A 20,676-nucleotide genomic window follows, 5' to 3' on the forward strand; every position below is an offset into this window, starting at 1 on the left:
TTCTTTCTATTAATAAGCCTCACCGCTACACGTCAGAGAAACTTTAAGAGTATTACTTTTTTTTTTTCTTTTTCCAAAATACAGTATGGAATCTAGACACCCGAGCAGATGGATTTCCAATCAGCACACGTTACACTAAACGCTAGAAAACAGGGGGATTTCTTTACGCAGTTATCAGCACACCCGGTATTCGCGTATAGAAGCCGCGGTGCTGTGCTGAACTTGAACTCACAGCAACATCAGTTATTCTGTGCGACTGATTCTCATTTCATTCTAAACTCGCCCACCCAGGGACGCCATTAAATGTAATGGTTTGATGGGTTTACTGAGACAATTATTTATTGTAGCAGTAATCACGAGATTGTTAGTTGGGGCTTTTAGAAAATCAATCGTCAGAACAACTAACAACGCACACACAGGGGTTCAATACACTAGATACATTTATTAATATAAATTGTCCACCAAACATATACTAGTCTGCCTGGATACGAGTGGCAGACCTTACTGTGAGGGTTATCAATATACAAGGTATATAATCCCGAAGAGATGCAAACACAAAGAGATACACAACAGAGAATATATGTCAATATATATCGTTCAGTTACCAAATCGCTAATCAGTGTTATTACCCACTGTTACTCTAAACTCGGAAGTAAATACATTACTCATGAATTAAATTGATAACAACTTGTGTTGAGGTACAATTGAATTCTCGAGACGCAATGTAGAACATGGGGTTTAGTTATCCACTGTGTATGGATTTGGAATTTCCCGGCACGAACACCAAACCAGCTGACAGGCTCTGTTGCAGCCTCTGTTCCAGCGGTTGTCCAATGGGCGTTGTCCCGGCGTCCTCTGGCTACCGGCCAACCAGTCAAGGTGCAGCTCGGAGTAGGACGAGCGGAGGAATCTGACTGCAGCGCGCAGGGCAGTCGTTGCTCCGAGGGGATCTACCAGCAGTCCGGCTGGCTGGTAGAAAGTCTCTATGCACAGAGTGTGACCGCGAGTCCTCACAAGTCACTCTTGTGCCTGGGAAGAAGCTGGTTCGTTCCCGGACCAGCACTGCTTCTGAATAAGCTATTCAGGTTGTCGACGAGGATCCAGCTGTAGGGTCCAACTGTCCAACACAAACACAATCTGTAGTGTTTAGCGTGACATAGTCTTGCAGGCATCGTGCTGTCTCACTGCAATACTATACCGCTGGAGGAAACAGTCCATCTGGCCATGAAACTCATTTGAACGTCTAGCTACAGCAACTAACAATATCATGATTTATTCAGGATTTGTGGAATCAGCACGTCCCGGAGACAGCTTCCGAAATCGTGAGCATTCTCTGGTGGTGTCCTGCAGGGCTTTTGCGGGTGTGCGTTGGTGGTATAGTGGTGAGCATAGCTGCCTTCCAAGCAGTTGACCCGGGTTCGATTCCCGGCCAACGCAGTGGCGATTGGTTCTAAATGCTGTCATGAGCCTTGGATTGTGACTAGCAAAGCGAAGCCTTTTGAAAGAGCTAAAGAACTGCAAAACGGAATTGAAGGAGAATCTTACAGGGGATTCTGAGCGGTGTCTGCATACACGCAGTCCGATACGGGTGCTGAAAGCTTGAGCTACTCTCAATGTCATGCTGCCTTTCCCCGGAGTAAATCTGTTACATTGAAAGAATGCTTCTGGCAGGTTCAAAAAGGGACCCTTGTTAATTGGAGAAATCAATGATTTCGAATGAATTCTGTATGCGTTAAAAGACAGCTATACACAGAAAACATGCAGGACACTGCTCATGATGTCTCAGTGCGTTTTTTCCAAGCCATCTGACAAAGCCCGCCCACTGAAAACTGCAGCACATCGTGTAAAGACGTTCAACTTTGTAACTACTGCACACACAGGAAGCAGAATAAATTCCACTTTTCAAACTGTCAAAGATGTGCTTTGCGAACGCTGCAGGACATCGCACAATCTCTTTTGAACGGGGACAAACCATTTCTTATGGGGCGCAGTAAGTACAGACGTTTAAAAAGCTCCACTCATGCCGACCATACAGCATGAAGAAGCGCAACCTAACTTTGACAGACAAAAGCCGGGCGCCGCTACGAGCAATATGAAATCAAACTGACAGCACACGGCGTTTCGCGCTGACTCAAAAGTGATCTCGACAGACGCTGTTCTCTGCATAACGCTGAAAGAGCTAAAGAGCGTTTCTGTTGAGACGTAACAAGCTCGTTTCTTTCTACCATGATGTCACCATGACCAAATCTGTCTTTAAACACCTTGCTCAGTCTCTGACGAGACTGTCAAAAATTGCTTTCGCCGATTGTATTGCAAACCGGCGGAAGCGGGGTATTGGGAAAAGTTTTCAACTAGCAATAATCGCGCCTCGGCTAAACCTCACAGGCTACGATACTGCCACTGCGCAAAGCTGACGGTTGCTAGGCAACCGCGGGGATCCTATGGAAATCGTTATCGATCGTCTCATGGCATGTCGTTGCGGTAACGCTTCATATTTGTCGTCTTCTTCTTCTTCTAGCTTGAGGTTTTGAAGAATTTCATGACAGACAAGGGCTCCGTTGGGAACAAAGGGCGTTGTGAGAAAACCGTTGCTTATTTTCAGCAGCAGAAATACAACCCTTTAAATACAAGATGACAGAACAATGACGAAGGGCGTGCCGGGAGGAACTCATGCACTACAGAGGAAAGGGGGCGGGCACGTACAGTTCACATTCAAGCCACAAGTACTCTTCTCGGATGTTACACAAACAAATCCTAACGTCTTGAAAGCATTGCAGCATGTTTGTGTCCCACTTCCTGTGGCTGCAGGACGACTGACACGAACGGACAAACACAATCTGTGGCGTTTAGCGTGACATAGTCTTGCAGGCATCGTGCTGTCTCACTGCAATACTATACCGCTGGAGGAAACAGTCCGTCTGGCCATGAAACTCATTTGAACGTCTAGCTACAGCAACTAACAATATCATGATTTATTCAGGATGTGTGGAATCAGCACGTCCCGGAGACAGCTTCCGAAATCGTGAGCATTCTCTGGTGGTGTCCTGCAAGGCGCCTGTGGGCGTGCGTTGGTGGTATAGTGGTGAGCATAGCTGCCTTCCAAGCAGTTGACCCGGGTTCGATTCCCGGCCAACGCAGTGGCGATTGGTTCCAAATGCTGTCATAAGCCTGGGATTGTGACTAGCAAAGCGAAGCCTTTTGAAAGAGCTAAAGAAGTGCAAAACGGAATTGAAGGAGAATCTTACAGGGGATTCTGAGCGTTGTCTGCATACACGCAGTCCGATACGGGTGCTGAAAGCTTGAGCTACTCTCAATGTCATGCTGCCTTTCCCCGGAGTAAATCTGTTACATTGAAAGAATGCTTCTGGCAGGTTCAAAAAGGGACCCTTGTTAATTGGAGAAAAGAAATGCATACAGAAATGAATTCTGTATGCGTTAAAAGACAGCTATACACAGAAAACATGCAGGACACTGCTCATGATGTCTCAGTGCGTTTTTCCAAGCCATCTGACAAAGCCCGCCCACTGAAAACTGCAGCAGATCGTGTAAAGACGTTCAACTTTGTAACTACTGCACGCACAGGAAGCAGAATAAATTCCTCTTTTCAAACTGGCAAAGGTTTGCTTTGCGAACGCTGCCGGACATCGCACAATCTCTTTTGAACGGGGACAAACCATTTCTTATGGGGCGCAGTAAGTACAGACGTTTAAAAAGCTCCACTCATGCCGACGATGCAGCATGAAGAAGCGCAACCTAACGTTTGACAGACAAAAGCCGGGCGCCGCTACGAGCAATATGAAATCAAACTGACAGCACACGGCGTTTCGCGCTGATTCAAAAGTGATCTCGACAGACGCTGTTCTCTGCATAACGCTGAAAGAGCTAAAGAGCGTTTCTATTGAGACGTAACAAGCTCGTTTCTTTCTACCATGATGTCACCATGACCAAATCTGTCTTTAAACACCTTGCTCAGTCTCTGACGAGACTGTCAAAAATTGCTTTCGCCGATTGTATTGCAAACCGGCGGAAGCGGGGTATTGGGAAAAGTTTTCAACTAGCAATAATCGCGCCTCGGCTAAACCTCACAGGCTGCGATACTGCCACTGCGCAAAGCTGACGGTAGCCAGGCAACCGCGGGGATCCTATGGAAATCGTTATCGATCGTCTCATGGCATGTCGTTGCGGTAACGCTTCATATTTGTCGTCTTCTTCTTCTTCTAGCTTGAGGTTTTGAAGAATTTCATGACAGACAAGGGCTCCGTTGGGAACAAAGGGCGTTGTGAGAAAACCGTTGCTTATTTTCAGCAGCAGAAATACAACCCTTTAAATACAAGATGACAGAACAATGACGAAGGGCGTGCCGGGAGGAACTCATGCACTACAGAGGAAAGGGGGCGGGCACGTACAGTTCACATTCAAGCCACAAGTACTCTTCTCGGATGTTACACAAACAAATCCTAACGTCTTGAAAGCATTGCAGCATGTTTGTGTCCCACTTCCCGTGGCTGCAGGACGACTGACACGAACGGACAAACACAATCTGTGGCGTTTAGCGTGACATAGTCTTGCAGGCATCGTGCTGTCTCACTGCAATACTATACCGCTGGAGGAAACAGTCCATCTGGCCATGAAACTCATTTGAACGTCTAGCTACAGCAACTAACAATATCATGATTTATTCAGGATGTGTGGAATCAGCACGTCCCGGAGACAGCTTCCGAAATCGTGAGCATTCTCTGGTGGTGTCCTGCAGGGCGCCTGTGGGCGTACGTTGGTGGTATAGTGGTGAGCATAGCTGCCTTCCAAGCAGAAAAATGTTTTCAAATGCTGTCATGAGCCTTGGATTGTGACTAGCAAAGCGAAGCCTTTTGAAAGAGCTAAAGCACTGCAAAACGGAATTGAAAGAGAATCTTACAGGGGATTCTGAGCGGTGTCTGCAAACATGCAGTCCGATACGGGTGCTGAAAGCTTGAGCTACTCTCAATGTCATGCTGCCTTTCCCCGGAGTAAATCTGTTTCATTGAAAGAATGCTTCTGGCAGGTTCAAAAAGGGACCCTTGTTAATTGGAGAAATCAATGATTTCGAATGAATTCTGTATGCGTTAAAAGACAGCTATACACAGAAAACATGCAGGACACTGCTCATGATGTTTCCCGAGCCGAAACACAGTGCGTTTTTCCAAGCCATCTGACAAAGCCCGCCCACTGAAAACTGCAGCAGATCGTGTAAAGACGTTCAACTTTGTAACTACTGCACGCACAGGAAGAACCAGGGAAAATCTGATCATGTTTCTCTATAACAACAATAAAAAAAAACATTATTTTACATATCACCTTTATGTGCAATAAAATTTATGCGCAAAGACATTTAAAATAGTCTTCTTTAGGTGTGAGGGTAGGAGTGGATCACAGCAGGCATAATTGGCAAATTAGGAAAACAAAGAACTGGACAGGCGAGACATTTATCCAGAGAGCGAGTGATCAGAAAAAGGAACAGCTGTTACACCCAGGTTTTACGCTCTCTCTCTGTTGAATGAATGAAAGCATTTTATTAAAAACGCGTTTGCGTTTGTCTGGGTATTTACTTTGTAATCTGTGGTTTACATCTACTGTATTGTTTTGAGATGCCACTTTTAAAGGTGATATGTAAAATAAAGTTTTTTATTATTGTTATAGAGAAACATGATCAGATTTTCCCTGGTTCAGAAAAAAGACGATTAAAATCTGTAATCTTTTCACTTGTATGTCATCGGAAAATACAATCAGTTTCTGCTTTGTGTAAGGATGGTGTCAAAAAGTAATCTAAGTGGTGAGAAAGCTGTGCTCCTCAAAGCGCTTTACAGGATAAAAACAATAGTGGCTGGGCAAACGATTTTTTTTTATAGAAATACAAAATGAGATACTGTATAATGATGTGCATGAACAAAGTTATACTGCAATTTTCCTTAGATACGCGATTAAAAAAAATAAAAAATTTTGAATCCCTGGCGGAACACATTCCATAAGAATCAACGCTTTTATACAGTATATCGCCTTTAAACACATATATTTAAACGCGTTTACGATTTAAATCAAAACGTGATTCAAATCAATATAAATGTTTATTTTGTAACGCATAGGTGACTATTCATTGTTATTAAAAAGACTTAAATTCGATCATGTTGTGATATTTAGAAATATAAATTTGTTTGGTGCGAGTGAGGTTTTATTTAATCTCTGACCCAGGGAAACGTTTAATTTTTTCAAAGAAATGTTTGTTAAAAAATAAAGTCATAGTTCCATGGGATTCAATCACAGACCATGTGACATGGAAGTCAGGAACCTAACCCACAGCACCACCAGTCGCATGCTGAGGGCTGAAAACTACAGAAACATTATCGACAATGTACAAATTTGATAAAGCTATAAAATAATGTAATTAGGCACAGAAGAAGTTTATAGCACAGTACAATAATAAATGCTGACCATGAGTTTAGAAGCATAAATTACCTTACACTCAATTTAAACACAAGCTGTCTTTAGCCCTCTAAGCTGGTTCATACAGAAATGTAGAGATCCAGGCTCAGAACACACAGCTTCATTAGCGAATACATATGCAGGACAAGTGGAGAAGACGTTTTACAGTGGATGGATTTTTAGAAACATCCCATCAGTGACATCACTGAAGTCAACTCCTAGGTAACTGTCGTGTGGATAGTTTCACAAGAATCAGACAAAGGTTTAAGCATCGCTTGTTCTAGATAAAACTGCAAAAAAAAAACAACAACCCATAATGTACTTCTTTGCGGCTCTGTTTGCCCAAATCATATATTCACAACGTGAAATTAGAAAATAATATTACGTAACCAAAATTCGCAATATGGAAACAGAACCTGTGTAATTGTTGACAGATTATGTACTTGTAACATTTTTACAAGACGAACTACAACATTTAAAAAATGACTTGTATGTACTTGATATCTCTAATCAATCCACTGCACTGCATTAAAACAAAACGAAAACTAAAACGCCCTGGGCATACCGTTTCGCGCTTCTGTAAATCAAGTTAAAAATATCTCAAGACCGATACTGGTCATAATGAAACCATCTTTCGTGTATGTTTTCTTTAAAGTACCGAGACCAGCCATATACTGTATATATACAGTGCCTTGCGAAAGTATTCGGCCCCCTTGAACTTTTCAACCTTTTGCCACATTTCAGGCTTCAAACATAAAGATATAAATTTTTTATTTTATGTGAAGAATCACCAACAAGTGGGACACAATTGTGAAGTGGAACGAAATCTATTGGATTTTTGAAACTTTTTTAACTAATAAAAAAATGAAAAGTGGGGCGTGCAAAATTATTCGGCCCCTTTACTTTCAGTGCAGCAAACTCACTCCAGAAGTTCAGCGAGGATCTCTGAATGATCCAATCTTGTCCTAAATGACTGATGGTGATAAATAGAATCCACCTGTGTGTAATCAAGTCTCTGTATCAATGCACCTGCTCTGTGATAGTCTCAAGGTTCTGTTGAAAGCGCAGAGAGCATCATGAAGACCAAGGAACACACCAGGCAGGTCCGTAATACTGTTGTGGAGAAGTTTAAAGCCGGATTTGGATACAAAAAGATTTCCCAAGCTTCAAACATCCCAAGGAGCACTGTGCAAGCGATCATCTTGAAATGGAAGGAGTATCAGACCACTGCAAATCTACCAAGACCTGGCCGTCCCTCTAAACTTTCAGCTCAGACAAGGAGAAGACTGATCAGAGATGCAGCCAAGAGGCCCATGATCACTCTGGATGAACTGCAGAGAACTACAGCTGAGGTGGGAGAGTCTGTCCATAGGACAACAATCAGTCTTACACTGCACAAATCTGGCCTTTATGGAAGAGTGGCAAGAAGAAAGCCATTTCTCAAAGATATCCATAAAAAGTCTCGTCTAAAGTTTGCCACAAGCCACCTGGGAGACACCCCAAACATGTGGAAGAAGGTGCTCTGGTCAGATGAAACCAAAATCGAACTTTTTGCCCACAATGCAAAACGATATGTTTGGCGTAAAAGCAACACAGCTCATCACCCTCAACACACCATCCCCACTGTCAAACATGGTGGTGGCAGCATCATGGTTTGGGCCTGCTTTTCTTCAGCAGGGACAGGGAAGATGGTTAAAATTGAGGGGAAGATGGATGCAGCCAAATACAGGACCATTCTGGATGAAAACCTGTTGGAGTCTGCAAAAGACCTGAAACTGGGACGGAGATTTATCTTCCAACAAGACAATGATCCCAAACATACAGCAAAATCTACAAAGGAATGGTTCACAAATAAACGTATCCAGGTGTTTGAATGGCCAAGTCAAAGTCCAGACCTGAATCCAATCGAGAATCTGTGGAAAGAGCTGAAAACTGCTGTTCACAAACGCTCTCCATCCAACCTCACTGAGCTCGAGCTGTTTTGCAAGGAAGAATGGGCAAGAATTTCAGTCTCTCGATGTGCAAAACTGATAGAGACATACCCCAAGCGACTTGCAGCTGTAATCGCAGCAAAAGGTGGCTCTACAAAGTATTAACGCAAGGGGGCCGAATAATTTTGCACGCCCCACTTTTCATTTTTTTATTAGTTAAAAAAGTTTCAAAAATCCAATAGATTTCGTTCCACTTCACAATTGTGTCCCACTTGTTGGTGATTCTTCACATAAAATAAAAAATTTATATCTTTATGTTTGAAGCCTGAAATGTGGCAAAAGGTTGAAAAGTTCAAGGGGGCCGAATACTTTCGCAAAGCACTGTACCATATACAGTAAGTACAGACGTTTAAAAAGCTCCACTCATGCCGACGATGCAGCATGAAGAAGCGCAACCTAACGTTTGACAGACAAAAGCCGGGCGCCGCGACGAGCAATATGAAATCAAACTGACAGCACACGGCGTTTCGCGCTGACTCAAAAGTGATCTCAACAGACGCTGTTCTCTGCATAACGCTGAAAGAGCTAAAGAGCGTTTCAGTTGAGACGTAACAAGCTCGTTTCTTTCTACCATGATGTCACCATGACCAAATCTGTCTTTAAACACCTTGCTCAGTCTCTGACGAGACTGTCAAAAATTGCTTTCGCCGATTGTATTGCAAACCGGCGGAAGCGGGGTATTGGGAAAAGTTTTCAACTAGCAATAAACGCGCCTCGGCTAAACCTCACAGGCTACGATACTGCCACTGCGCAAAGCTGACGGTTGCCAGGCAACCGCGGGGATCCTATGGAAATCGTTATCGATCGTCTCATGGCATGTCGTTGCGGTAACGCTTCATATTTGTCGTCTTCTTCTTCTTCTAGCTTGAGGTTTTGAAGAATTTCATGACAGACAAGGGCTCCGTTGGGAACAAAGGGCGTTGTGAGAAAACCGTTGCTTCTTTTTAGCAGCAGAAATACAACCCTTTAAATACAAGATGACAGAACAATGACGAAGGGCATGCCGGGAGGAACTCATGCACTACAGAGGAAAGGGGGTGGGCACGTACAGTTCACATTCAAGCCACAAGTACTCTTCTCGGATGTTGCACAAACAAATCCTAACGTCCTGAAAGCATTGCAGCATGTTTGTGTCCCACTTCCCGTGGCTGCAGGACGACTGACACGAACGGACAAACACAATCTGTGGCGTTTAGCGTGACATAGTCTTGCAGGCATCGTGCTGTCTCACTGCAATACTATACCGCTGGAGGAAACAGTCCATCTGGCCATGAAACTCATTTGAACGTCTAGCTACAGCAACTAAAAATATCATGATTTATTCAGGATGTGTGGAATCAGCACGTCCCGGAGACAGCTTCCGAAATCGTAAGCATTCTCTGGTGGTGTCCTGCAGGCCTCCTGTGGGCGTGCGTTGGTGGTATAGTGGTGAGCATAGCTGCCTTCCAAGCAGAAAAATGTTTTCAAATGCTGTCATGAGCCTTGGATTGTGACTAGCAAAGCGAAGCCTTTTGAAAGAGCTAAAGCACTGCAAAACGGAATTGAAAAAGAATCTTACAGGGGATTCTGAGCGGTGTCTGCAAACATGCAGTCCGATACGGTTGCTGAAAGCTTGAGCTACTCTCAATGTCATGCTGCCTTTCCCCGGAGTAAATCTGTTACATTGAAAGAATGCTTCTGGCAGGTTCAAAAAGGGACCCTTGTTAATTGGAGAAATCAATGATTTCGAATGAATTCTGTATGCGTTAAAAGACAGCTATACACAGAAAACATGCAGGACACTGCTCATGATGTTTCCCGAGCCGAAAAACAGTGCGTTTTTCCAAGCCATCTGACAAAGCCCGCCCACTGAAAACTGCAGCAGTTGGACATGAAAAGTGCCCGATAAATGCCATTTCTCATCATTTCTCTTGGCGTCAGTTCTGCTGTTAAATGGGACGGAGGCAACGGGCTCAGAGAGCAGGTTAAGTGCACACCGAACGCAGATGTGTCCAAGTGTCTGTAAAAGCGCGGTGCTCCGCTGGCGCTGTTCCCTAGTGGCTTAAAGTGCCTGCCTAGTAAGCAGGCATTCCTGGGTCTGAATACCAGCGGTGCCTCTCTCCGTGTCTTGTTGTGCCGAATGTCTCTTTTCAGACAAACATGTACAGCTTGGTTCAGTTTAATGCAAGAATTCATTTCATTTCTGGAATAACTTGTTTTTGAAGAAATCCATACAGCTTGTGAAAGATGAAATCCATTTCTTGGTTGTCAGTGGAAAAAGATTGCCGGCTGCAAGAAGCGCAAGTTATTGTTTTCTTTGACCATAAACCTGCAAATGTAGGGAGCGCAAGCGGCTGTCAGTCTCTGTGGCGCAATTGGCTAGCGCGTTCGGCTGTTAACCGAAAGGTTGGTGGTTCAAGCCCACCCAGGGACGCATGTCTCAGTTTTTCCAATGTAAACATCATCACCGCTAAAGAAGATGGCGCAGAAGGCTCCACAGTCGAAACGTTGTGCTTCTTTTCTTCTCTTTTCAGCATGGAGTAAACCTTTGCTTGATCCTTTGCAGCCTACGCATGCTGACACAGCTACCTTTCTCTTAACGCGCCTCAATCATTATTCACCAAAACCATCAGCAGAATGTGTCGCCTTTGTGGTGATGTCACTCCTCTGCTTCACAAATGTCCTTAGTGACGGACCATTTCTTTCTGCCATTTTTCCGGAGCGGTTATTGATTGCTCCATCATTTCCCTCATACTTTCCATCCCTAGATTGAAAAAAAAAACAGAAACAGGCTGACAGGACGACAATCAAATTGCAAAAACTCATCAAAGCACTCAATAGAGTATTTGAATCCACAAGTAGCTACGAGCAACCTTGTCCTGGCTTACATGAAAGTCGGAAAATGTCAAAAAGAAAAAGATGGTGGCTTTTTCATATTTGTTCTTTCATTTTTAGTTCGTTGGCTCTTCTGTCCATTGTCCTCCTGCCTGGCTCTTGACCTGTGACTGTCTGAACGCACACATTAGACTTTCAGGCGGGGGATTTGTCCTGAGCCTCTGTGAAAGACCCACCCACCCCCATAAATAACTGCTCTAGAAACACATGAATGCAAAACTAAACCACAGCTTAAAGAGGAGCTCCAACTCAGTGCCATACTAATGTAAACGAAGTAATACTAAGACATGTTCTTATGGATTTGTCTTACCTTGAGATATGTAATTGGATTTCAGGATTAACTTCCTCATTCAATGTACTGGTGATTCTTTGCCTGGTCAGTACCTGGGTGGGAGACCTCCAGCGAACAATTAAGCTTGCTGCTGGAAGTGGTGTTAAGAGACTCTTAGGATCTTCCAGAGGTGTCTGTCCAATAGCACTAGTTGCCTTAGAGCTGGCTCAAACATTGCTCAAGAGTCTACCTTTCACAGATGCGCAAAGATGAATGATGGGGGTGCACGCTTCAAGGAGCCTTCCAACTGTAGGGACCGATTAGAGACGTTCCGTAGCATGTGTTCATTTCCATATACGCCCCGTGTCTCAACGGTAGGACAGAGTCAAATACTGCCTCGACACGTAACAGCGTTATATTAAACCGCAGGACTTGAGGGCTGTTTTGTTTGAATGTTCAAGGCATTGGTAAGAGCGTAGGTCAAGGGCCATTGGTGCATCTCCTGTAACTGGAGTAAAAATGCTATTCAAAGTGCAGTGACTAAAATCGTCGTCCACATGTCTCCGTTGTTGATTGCTTTCTGTCTAAGAACGTTCTGTTTTCATGTCCGAACGGGGAGACTTTATCATTCCAACTTGAAGCCACCCTTAAGTCCTCTGAGGTGTGTGTGTGTGTGCTTGCACGTATGGCGTAAAAGGTTTCTTAAACGGAGAGCGAACTTGAAAAAAGTTGCCTCCGCTGCCGCCGCCGCCTCGCACTCCCTGTTCGATTGTAGCAAGAAGGCAGCGGCCGCGGCGCTTGCTGTAGTCGTGGCCGAGTGGTTAAGGTGACGGACTTGAAATCCGTTGGGGTCTCCCCGCGCAGGTTCAAATCCTGCCAACTACGGCGTCCTTTGCATTTGGTTGCGTGCGTGCGTGTAAAAGGACCAGCGCTGTTTTGTTTTCGCTGGGACCTTTAACACTCTAAATCGCCTGGACCCACAGCCTGTGAAATCGATTCTTCAGCACCCACGATGGACGCTTTGCCGCTGGACACAGAGAACGATGCTTTTCTGCAACGAGCTTTCCAGCTGAATTTTCTCGGCAGCTCCGTACTGAACCTGTTCTCCATTGCAACAGCGGAGGCTCGTCACGTCTATAGCAAGGCTGTGTAGGACCGCATACGCCACAGTGACTTGTACACAGACCACATGAAAGGCAAGCAAAATACACTTTTAAAATTCCAAAGACTCACAAGGTCAGAGAAACAGCGATGACCTGAACAGATCTGTTACAGAAGTCTAGGTTGACCTTTTTAGAGCTGTAATTGCATTTTTGTTTAATAGAAGATCAAATCTACTCGCATGTACCAGCACCTTACAGTTTATTGATGTTAATTCTGTTTAAGTAATAAGATTGCTAACGATGTTGGACTTTAGCCGGTGTTTTTTAGAACAAATTGCTTACACTTCTGTAAGGAATACGCAGTACGTGCCTTTGTCAGTCATTGCTCACCATACCTGTAACTTTCTTATCTAACTCACTTCCTCAAATGGTGAAGGTCCACAAACATAAATGAAAAAAAAAACCCTTGTTGTAGATGAGGTGCACAAAAAAGCAGCCCCTGATAGTGTATAACACATTTATACTATTGCAGAGACACATGTAACATATATATACTGTATATATGAAACAGAAATAGAAACAGAAACAGGAATCGCTTACTCACCTGGAGAATCTCTGTAGGAATATCTAGCATTTATCAATGGAAATAAAAGCTGCTTTAATACAGTGCATGTTCAAACTCAAACCCTCAGCTGCTGTTCTTGTTTGTTTTGGGACAAATTGCAACTGAGCATCGCATGAGCCGTTACGTACCCTTATCTGTTAGGGAATTTCAAGGGAGGAGTTAGGTCAGAATGGGTAGGCTGCAAAACAACAAGTAAAGATTTATTCCAAGATGAAACGTTGTGGCGGTTTTCTTATCTTTTCAGCATGGACTAAACTTTTACGTGTTCCTTATATGCTATATATGTATATATTAGCACCAATGTCGTTCTTAAAAACTAACATGAAATTGTCAGGGACATTCAGCTATATACAAAGACGAGACAGACAAAGTAATAATTCTGTATTAACGTGGCCTACATATTGACGCAATGATCAAACTGACTGACATGTTCTGATTCAGATCCCCTGCAGTTCATGCCAATTAGAACAATAGCAATGCTGAGTCCTCCCCACCCTACTGAGCACAAATTCAGCTGCTCTCCAGTTCTGTTCGGCATGTTTTTTCATTGCAATTGAGCTCGGAGCTGGAGATGATCTCCATACAGTTCTGTGTTCACCAGCCCGCACTTGCGTGCTAATTTACGGGTTGTGGCAAATGCTTTTCTATAGTTCATATACATGACGGCAACCTGTTACCGAGGAACCTGAGAGGTTTAAAAGCCTCACGAGCCAGGCAGGACTCAAACCTACAATCTTCTGATCCGAAATCAGACGCGCTATCCATTACGCCACTGGCCCATAGAACATGCGCTTGCACTCCACCACAGAGAGCTCTACACTGCTACTAGTAGTACACTTCCCCATCTAAATTTTCACAGCAAGAAACTTGTGTTTCCTACTATTTTTATCAGGTTTAAAATATCATCTCCTTAAAACAGAAAAAGTGTTGATGTGTCGTGCTGAAATTCCGATTGATTTTGAATTCAAAGAAAAAAGGTTTTCTTCCAAAACACCATGAAATTGTCACATCTTGCAGACAATAGGTGTATTCCATGTTGAAAAGAGAAGAAAGAAAACCATGGAGCCTTTTACAGGTGTGAGGCTTCTTCAGGTGTGAGAAGACCTCACAGTCGAAACGCTGTGTTTCCGTTCTTCTCTTTTCAGCATGCAATAAACCTATTACTTGTTCCTTTGCAGCCGAGGCATGCTGACGTAGCTACCCAGCTGAACATCTTGCAGACTCTACAGTACTTCTCTCCTGTAGAAGTAAAGCAGGGCTTGCTGGGTGAGCTCTTGCTCCGGTAAATTAGGTCACGTGTCATGTTAAATCACTTCTTCTAAACACAACATTTGCTGGTGCTAGCTTTCCCCATGAAAAGAGACATTTCCCTTACAGTACATGACATATCGTTTTTATTCTATCAATAAGTATAGAAATTAAACAAAAGAAAAAATGGTGTCGCCAAAGAATGCACAGCTCTGTCGCCTTGGGGAGGTGTCAAGGGCATTGAGCTCCTTGGACATGAAAAGTGCCCGATAAATGCCATTTCTCATCATTTCTCTTGGCGTCAGTTCTGCTATTAAATGGGACGGAGGCAACGGGCTCAGAGAGCAGGTTAAGTGCACACCGAACGCAGATGTGTCCAAGTGTCTGTAAAAGCGCGGTGCTCCGCTGGCGCTGTTCCCTAGTGGCTTAAAGTGCCCGCCTAGTAAGCAGGCGATCCTGGGTCTGAATACCAGCGGTGCCTCTCTCCGTGTCTTGTTGTGCCGAATGTCTCATTTCAGACAAACATGTACAGCTTGGTTCAGTTTAATGCAAGAATTCATTTCCTTTCTGGAATAACTTGTTTTTGAAGAAATCCATACAGCTTGTGAAAGATGAAATCCATTTCTTGGTTGTCAGTGGAAAAAGATTGCCGGCTGCAAGAAGCGCAAGTGATTGTTTTCTTTGACCATAAACCTGCAAATGTAGGGTGCACAAAAGACTGTCAGACTCTGTGGTGCTGAAAAGTTGGTGGTTCAAGCCCCTCCAGTATGCGTGTCTCAGTTTTTCCAATGTAAACATCATCACCATCGCTAAAGAAGATGGTGCAGAAGGCTCCACAGTCGAAACGTTGTGCTTCTTTTCTTCTCTTTTCAGCATGGAGTAAACCTTTGCTTTATCCTTTGCAGCCTAAGCATGCTGACGCAGCTACCTTTCTCTTAACACGCCTCAATCATTATTCACCAAAACGATCAGCAGAATAAGTCGCCTTTGTGGTGATGTCACTCCTCTGCTTCACAAATGTCCTTAGTGACGGATCATTTCTTTCTGCCATTTTTCCGGAGCGGTTATTGATTGCTCCATCATTTCCCTCATACTTTCCATCCCTAGATTGAAAAAAAAAAAACAGAAACAGGCTGACAGGACGACAATCAAATTGCAAAAACTCATCAAAGCACTCGATAGAGTATTTGAATCCACAAGTAGCTACGAGCAACTTTGTCCTGGCTTGCATGAAAGTCGGAAAATGTCAAAAAGAAAAAGATGGTGGCTTTTTCATATCTGTTCTTTTATTTTTAGTTCGTTGGCTCATCTGTCCATTGTCCTCCTGCCTGGCTCTTGACCTGTGACTGTTTGAACGCACACAGTAGACTTTCATGCAGGGGATTTGTCCTGAGCCTCTGTGAAGGACCCACCCACCCCCATAAATAACTGCTCTAGAAACACATGAATGCAAAACTAAACCACAGCTTAAAGAGGAGCTTGTCATGACCGCCAGGCAGTTAAGACCAACTCTTAAGCAATCTAAACAGCACCAGCAGAGGGTGATTATTAACAAACGCCGCCGCACGAGTTAACCCACCTGCACACACTCCACCGTGGGGTACGCAGTGCTATTTTTACCATCTTTACTTGCTTCCCGCTGGTATTGAGTCTACTCCTTGAGAGCTCTACCTGGCGTTTTTTCCATTACCTCGTTTATTCTGGATATTGGACTCCCCTTCTGCCTTTTCGACTTTGGACCTCGCCTCTCACCTCGGACTGTTTGCCACCAGTGTTCTCCCTGGATTACGACTTACCTTACGCCTCTTGACCACGAAACAAAGCAAAGCAGAGCAAAACAAAATGAACAAACGAAAAGCCTCACGTCCCGCACTTGCGTGTAACGCCGTTACGTGCCCAAGCGGTATTGTACTTCATCTTAGCACTGCACCCCGGGGCGTACGGTATATGGGAACGAGCACACGCCACAAATCGTCTCGAATCACTCCCTACAGCTGTAAGGCACCTTGAAGCGTGCACCCCCAACATTTTTCTTTGCGCATCTGTGAAAGGTAAACTCTTGAGCAAACTCTGAACCAGCTCTAAGGAAACTAATCCGATTAGACGTTACTTTGACTCATCCTTTAAGGGAACCTTGTTAATTGGAGAAATCAATGATTTCGAATGAATTCTGTATGCGTTAAAAGACAGCTATACACAGAAAACATGCAGGACACTTCTCATGATGTTTCCCGAGCCGAAACACAGTGCGTTTTTCCAAGCCCTCTGACAAAGCCCGCCCACTGAAAACTGCAGCAGATCGTGTAAAGACGTTCAACTTTGTAACTACTGCACGCACAGGAAGCAGAATAAATTCCTCTTTTCAAACTGTCAAAGGTTTGCTTTGCGAACACTGCAGGACATCGCACAATCTCTTTTGAATGGGGACAAACGATTTCTTATGGGGCACAGTAAGTACAGACGTTTAAAAAGCTCCACTCATGCCGACGATGCAGCATGAAGAAGCGCAACCTAACGTTTGCATTCCTAGCAAATTCCTTTTATTTTTTGATAAATAAAGACAGTCTTGTTTAACAAACAACACACACAACATTTTACATTGTCAATTCAATTCAAATCAATGTATTTCTATATAGCGCCTTTCACAACAAGGTTACGTGCTGTCTCTTTGAGGCAGATGTTTAAATCCTCTGAGTTAAGTGCTGAAGTTATAGTAGTCCTATCAGTATTGTTGCCTCCGATCAACAGATCCTCATTTTTCTCAGAGTTGAGTAACAAAAAGTTTTCACACATCCAAGTATTTCCTTCCTTAATGCATTTAACTAAACTGATAATAGAAGAGTTGTCGTTTGGTGTAAACAAAATGTTTATTTGAGTGTCATCAGCATATGAATGAAAGTTCATATTATTTTTTCATATTATCCTACCCAGCAGCAGCATGTAGAGAGAGAGAGCAATATTGGTCCCAGCACTGATCTTCTGGTACCCCAAATTGAACTGGTGACATTGATGAAGCAGTACAATTATTAGATATTTGAACATAATGAAAACGATGAGTAAAATGTGAAGTAAACCACTGAAGGACAGTTCCAGATAAGCCAACCTCAAACTCAAACCTGTGTAACAAAACAGAGAGGTCAACCGTGTCAAAGGCAGCTCTAAGATCTAGAAGCAAAGCACAAGCACTGTTGCATTCCCTGCATCAGTAGCTAAGAGAATATCATTTACGACTCTTGTTAATGCAGTTTCAGAAACCAGACTAAAATTTCTCAAGTATATTATTTGAATCCAGATATGATTGACGTTGGGCAACAACTATTCTCCCAAGACTTTTAGATTGAAATGGGACCTTTGAGACAGGCCTGTAGTTGTTAAGAACTTGTTGATCCAAATTTGACTTCTTAAGAGCGGTCTAACAACCGCTACCTTAAATTGATCAGGTACAACGCCTGACGCAAGCGATGCATTCATCATACTAATTATAGGTCCTGCCAGTCCTTCGAGGGAATCTTTGACTAGCTGAGTGGGGATGGGATCTAGCGAACAGGTGGTTGACTTTGTCTTACGTCTGTGTTTATGAGTCCACCATAAGAAGAAATCTGAACAGGAGCGGTGATCATGCGAGGTCACCACGGAGGAAACCACTGCTCTCCCCCCCAAAAAAACCACCACTGCCCCTCTCAAGTTTGCTAAAGACCACATGGATGTTCCAAAGCAACTCCTGGAACAATGTTCTGTGGACAGTGACAAAAGTTGAACATGTTGGTAAATGTGCACAACGTTATGTTTGGAGATAACAAAACACTGCATACCAACTCCAAAACCTCATCCCACCTGGGAAGCATAGCGGAGGCTGTACGGCTTGCAATCATCGAGGGACCGATGAATTCCAAGATGTATCAGGAAATTCTACAGCAGAATGTCAGGGTGTCTGCCTGTGATCTAAAACTCGAAAGACGCTGGGTCATGCAGCATGACAAAAACAAAGGAGTACATCAACAACAGAGTGGCTGAAACAATAGAAATTCCGTATTTTGGGATGGCCGAGTAAGAGTCCTGACCCCAATCCCATTGAAGTGCTGTGGCGTGATCTGAAGCAGGCCGTTCAGTGCAAGACATCTCCCAACTGTATGTGAGAGAAAAGCAGAGACGCTCACTGAGTAAGGTGGGGTTGCAGCTTTGCAAATCAAAAGGACATTTGTACGCTCAAAAAGGGACAGTAGCACCCCAGATGGGACTCGAACCCACAATCCCTGGCTTAGGAGGCCAGTGCCTTATCCATTAGGCCACTGGGGCACACTGGGTTGGGTCGATCACGCTGATGAAGAGCCAGTTTTTTTTTTCCTTTGCTTTTTCAAAGGGATCCCCAAAATTAGGAAAGTTAGGCAGCAGAAGGTTTACTGTGACCTGAGAAGGACCGGCATCCAATCACGGTGGTACACACACACTCGCTCTCACTCATCTGAGCTACACGGCTACCAAGATGATCTCAGGTGCGCCGAGCTGGTACGGAACATATTGAACTCATCGACGGCGAATTGTCTCTCAGACAGGCTTTTCACCTCTGAGCTCCCTGACTGACAGTAATCAGCTAGGTAGTGAAACAGTCAGCTGCTTCTAAGCCTTAAACAGCTGCATCTCGGCGCTTCCACAGAGAGATGATTTGAAAGCCAAACATCGCCCATTGGGAACACCTTACTATCACTAGTTTAAGAGACTCTTAAGGTCTTGCAGAGGTGCCTGTCTAATAGCATGCGCTTTGCAAGCTATAGGTGTTTAGGCTGAGGCAGAATGCCTGTTAACAAAATGTTTTTCTAAAGGGGCCTCGCACTCTTTTCCAAGCAATGGTCACCATCCCCACCGAGTGTCACAATGTAGTCATGTCCTAGGACATCACCTGTTAGTCTCCATTTGTCTGCCACCAACACTTTAGGTTAAGGGGTCACAACCGCACCCCAAAGACCAGAGGAGCCGTTGGCGTTCTGGCGGCGCAGATTGGGCTGAAGGTGGGGCGCTTGAATCTCGCTGTTGGAGGCCGTCTGAAACTGACCCAAGCCTTTCCCTTGAATTAAATGTAAATAAATAAATGAACCCCAGATGCACATGGAATCAATCAAGTGTTTCCTTTGAGCCGTTTCAAAGACTGCTCCAGAGTTTACCTTGCACAGATGCGCAAAGATTAATGATGGGGGTGCACGCTTCCAGGCGCCTTACAACTGTAGGGACTGATTAGAGACAATTCGTAGCGTGTGTTCGTTTCCATATACGCCCCGTGTTGCAATGGTAGGATGAAGTCAAATACGGCTTGGACGCGTAACGGCATTCTATCCAACTGCAGGACTTGAGGGTTTTTTGTGCTTTGTTCTGTTTTCGTTGACATCGCATTCGTAAGAGCGTCAAAAAAAGGCAATTCCAGCATCTAACACGAATAAAAGTGCTATTGAAACTGCAGGGCTGCGCAGCTTCTAAAATCCTTGCACACAATTCTCCGTTATTGTTACTTCCTTCTTTCTGTCTAACAAAGTTCCCTTTTCCTGACCGGACGGGGAGACTTTATCATTCCAACTTGAAGCCAGCCTTAAGTCCTCTGAGGCGCATTTGTCTGCTAGCATGCATTTTGTGAAAGTTTTTTTTGTTGTTGTTAAACGGAAAGCGACTTTGAAAAAGGTTTCCGCCGCTGCCCGGCACTCTATGTTAGACTGCATCAAAAAGGCAGCGGCGGCGGCGGCGGCCGAGTGGTTAGGGCGATGGACTAGAAAGCCATCAAGGTCTCCCTGTGAAGCTTCGAGTCCTGCCGCCTACGGTGTCATCATGTGTCTGCGCAACAAAGGAAAAGCACCTGTTTCGCTTTTCCCACAACTTTTAAAACGCGAATGATCTGGATTTCTACATGATTGGCTCTTAAAATGTGATCTGATCTTCATCTGACGCATAATAATAAATAAAGACAGTCTTGTTTAACAAACAACACACACAACATTTTACATTGTCAATTCAGTTCAAATCAATGTATTTCTATATAGCACCTTTCACAACAAGGTTGTCTCAAGGCACTTAACAATGCAAGTTGTTAAGAGCCTTGTGTCTAATATGCCACTTAGGTTACGT

At 44.0% G+C, this 20,676-nt stretch overlaps 9 non-coding genes across 9 annotated transcripts; 4 read left to right on the forward strand and 5 right to left on the reverse strand.

The window, feature by feature from the left end:
• Positions 1-1,365: 1,365 nt before the first annotated feature.
• Positions 1,366-1,437, forward strand: trnag-ucc (transfer RNA glycine (anticodon UCC)). Its single transcript has one exon. It is a non-coding gene; the product is annotated as a tRNA-Gly (tRNA).
• Positions 1,438-2,270: 833 nt separating this feature from the next.
• On the reverse strand, positions 2,271-2,412 carry LOC148642483 (U4 spliceosomal RNA). Its single transcript, XR_015929393.1, has one exon. It is a non-coding gene; the product is annotated as a U4 spliceosomal RNA (small nuclear RNA).
• Positions 2,413-3,065: 653 nt separating this feature from the next.
• trnag-ucc (transfer RNA glycine (anticodon UCC)) lies at positions 3,066-3,137 on the forward strand. The gene has a single exon. It is a non-coding gene; the product is annotated as a tRNA-Gly (tRNA).
• Positions 3,138-3,973: 836 nt separating this feature from the next.
• On the reverse strand, positions 3,974-4,115 carry LOC148642485 (U4 spliceosomal RNA). The gene has a single exon (XR_015929383.1). It is a non-coding gene; the product is annotated as a U4 spliceosomal RNA (small nuclear RNA).
• Positions 4,116-9,063: 4,948 nt separating this feature from the next.
• On the reverse strand, positions 9,064-9,205 carry LOC148642486 (U4 spliceosomal RNA). The gene has a single exon (XR_015929435.1). It is a non-coding gene; the product is annotated as a U4 spliceosomal RNA (small nuclear RNA).
• A 1,581-nt stretch (positions 9,206-10,786) lies between these two features.
• On the forward strand, positions 10,787-10,860 carry trnan-guu (transfer RNA asparagine (anticodon GUU)). The gene has a single exon. It is a non-coding gene; the product is annotated as a tRNA-Asn (tRNA).
• Positions 10,861-12,395: 1,535 nt separating this feature from the next.
• trnas-uga (transfer RNA serine (anticodon UGA)) lies at positions 12,396-12,477 on the forward strand. The gene has a single exon. It is a non-coding gene; the product is annotated as a tRNA-Ser (tRNA).
• Positions 12,478-14,026: 1,549 nt separating this feature from the next.
• trnar-ucg (transfer RNA arginine (anticodon UCG)) lies at positions 14,027-14,099 on the reverse strand. The gene has a single exon. It is a non-coding gene; the product is annotated as a tRNA-Arg (tRNA).
• Positions 14,100-18,791: 4,692 nt separating this feature from the next.
• Positions 18,792-18,864, reverse strand: trnar-ccu (transfer RNA arginine (anticodon CCU)). The gene has a single exon. It is a non-coding gene; the product is annotated as a tRNA-Arg (tRNA).
• Positions 18,865-20,676: the final 1,812 nt, after the last annotated feature.

This window comes from Lepisosteus platostomus, chromosome 22 (genome assembly GCF_059453375.1).
Source record: "Lepisosteus platostomus isolate fLepPlt1 chromosome 22, fLepPlt1.hap1, whole genome shotgun sequence".
In the NCBI taxonomy this organism is placed as follows: Eukaryota; Metazoa; Chordata; class Actinopteri; order Semionotiformes; family Lepisosteidae; genus Lepisosteus; species Lepisosteus platostomus.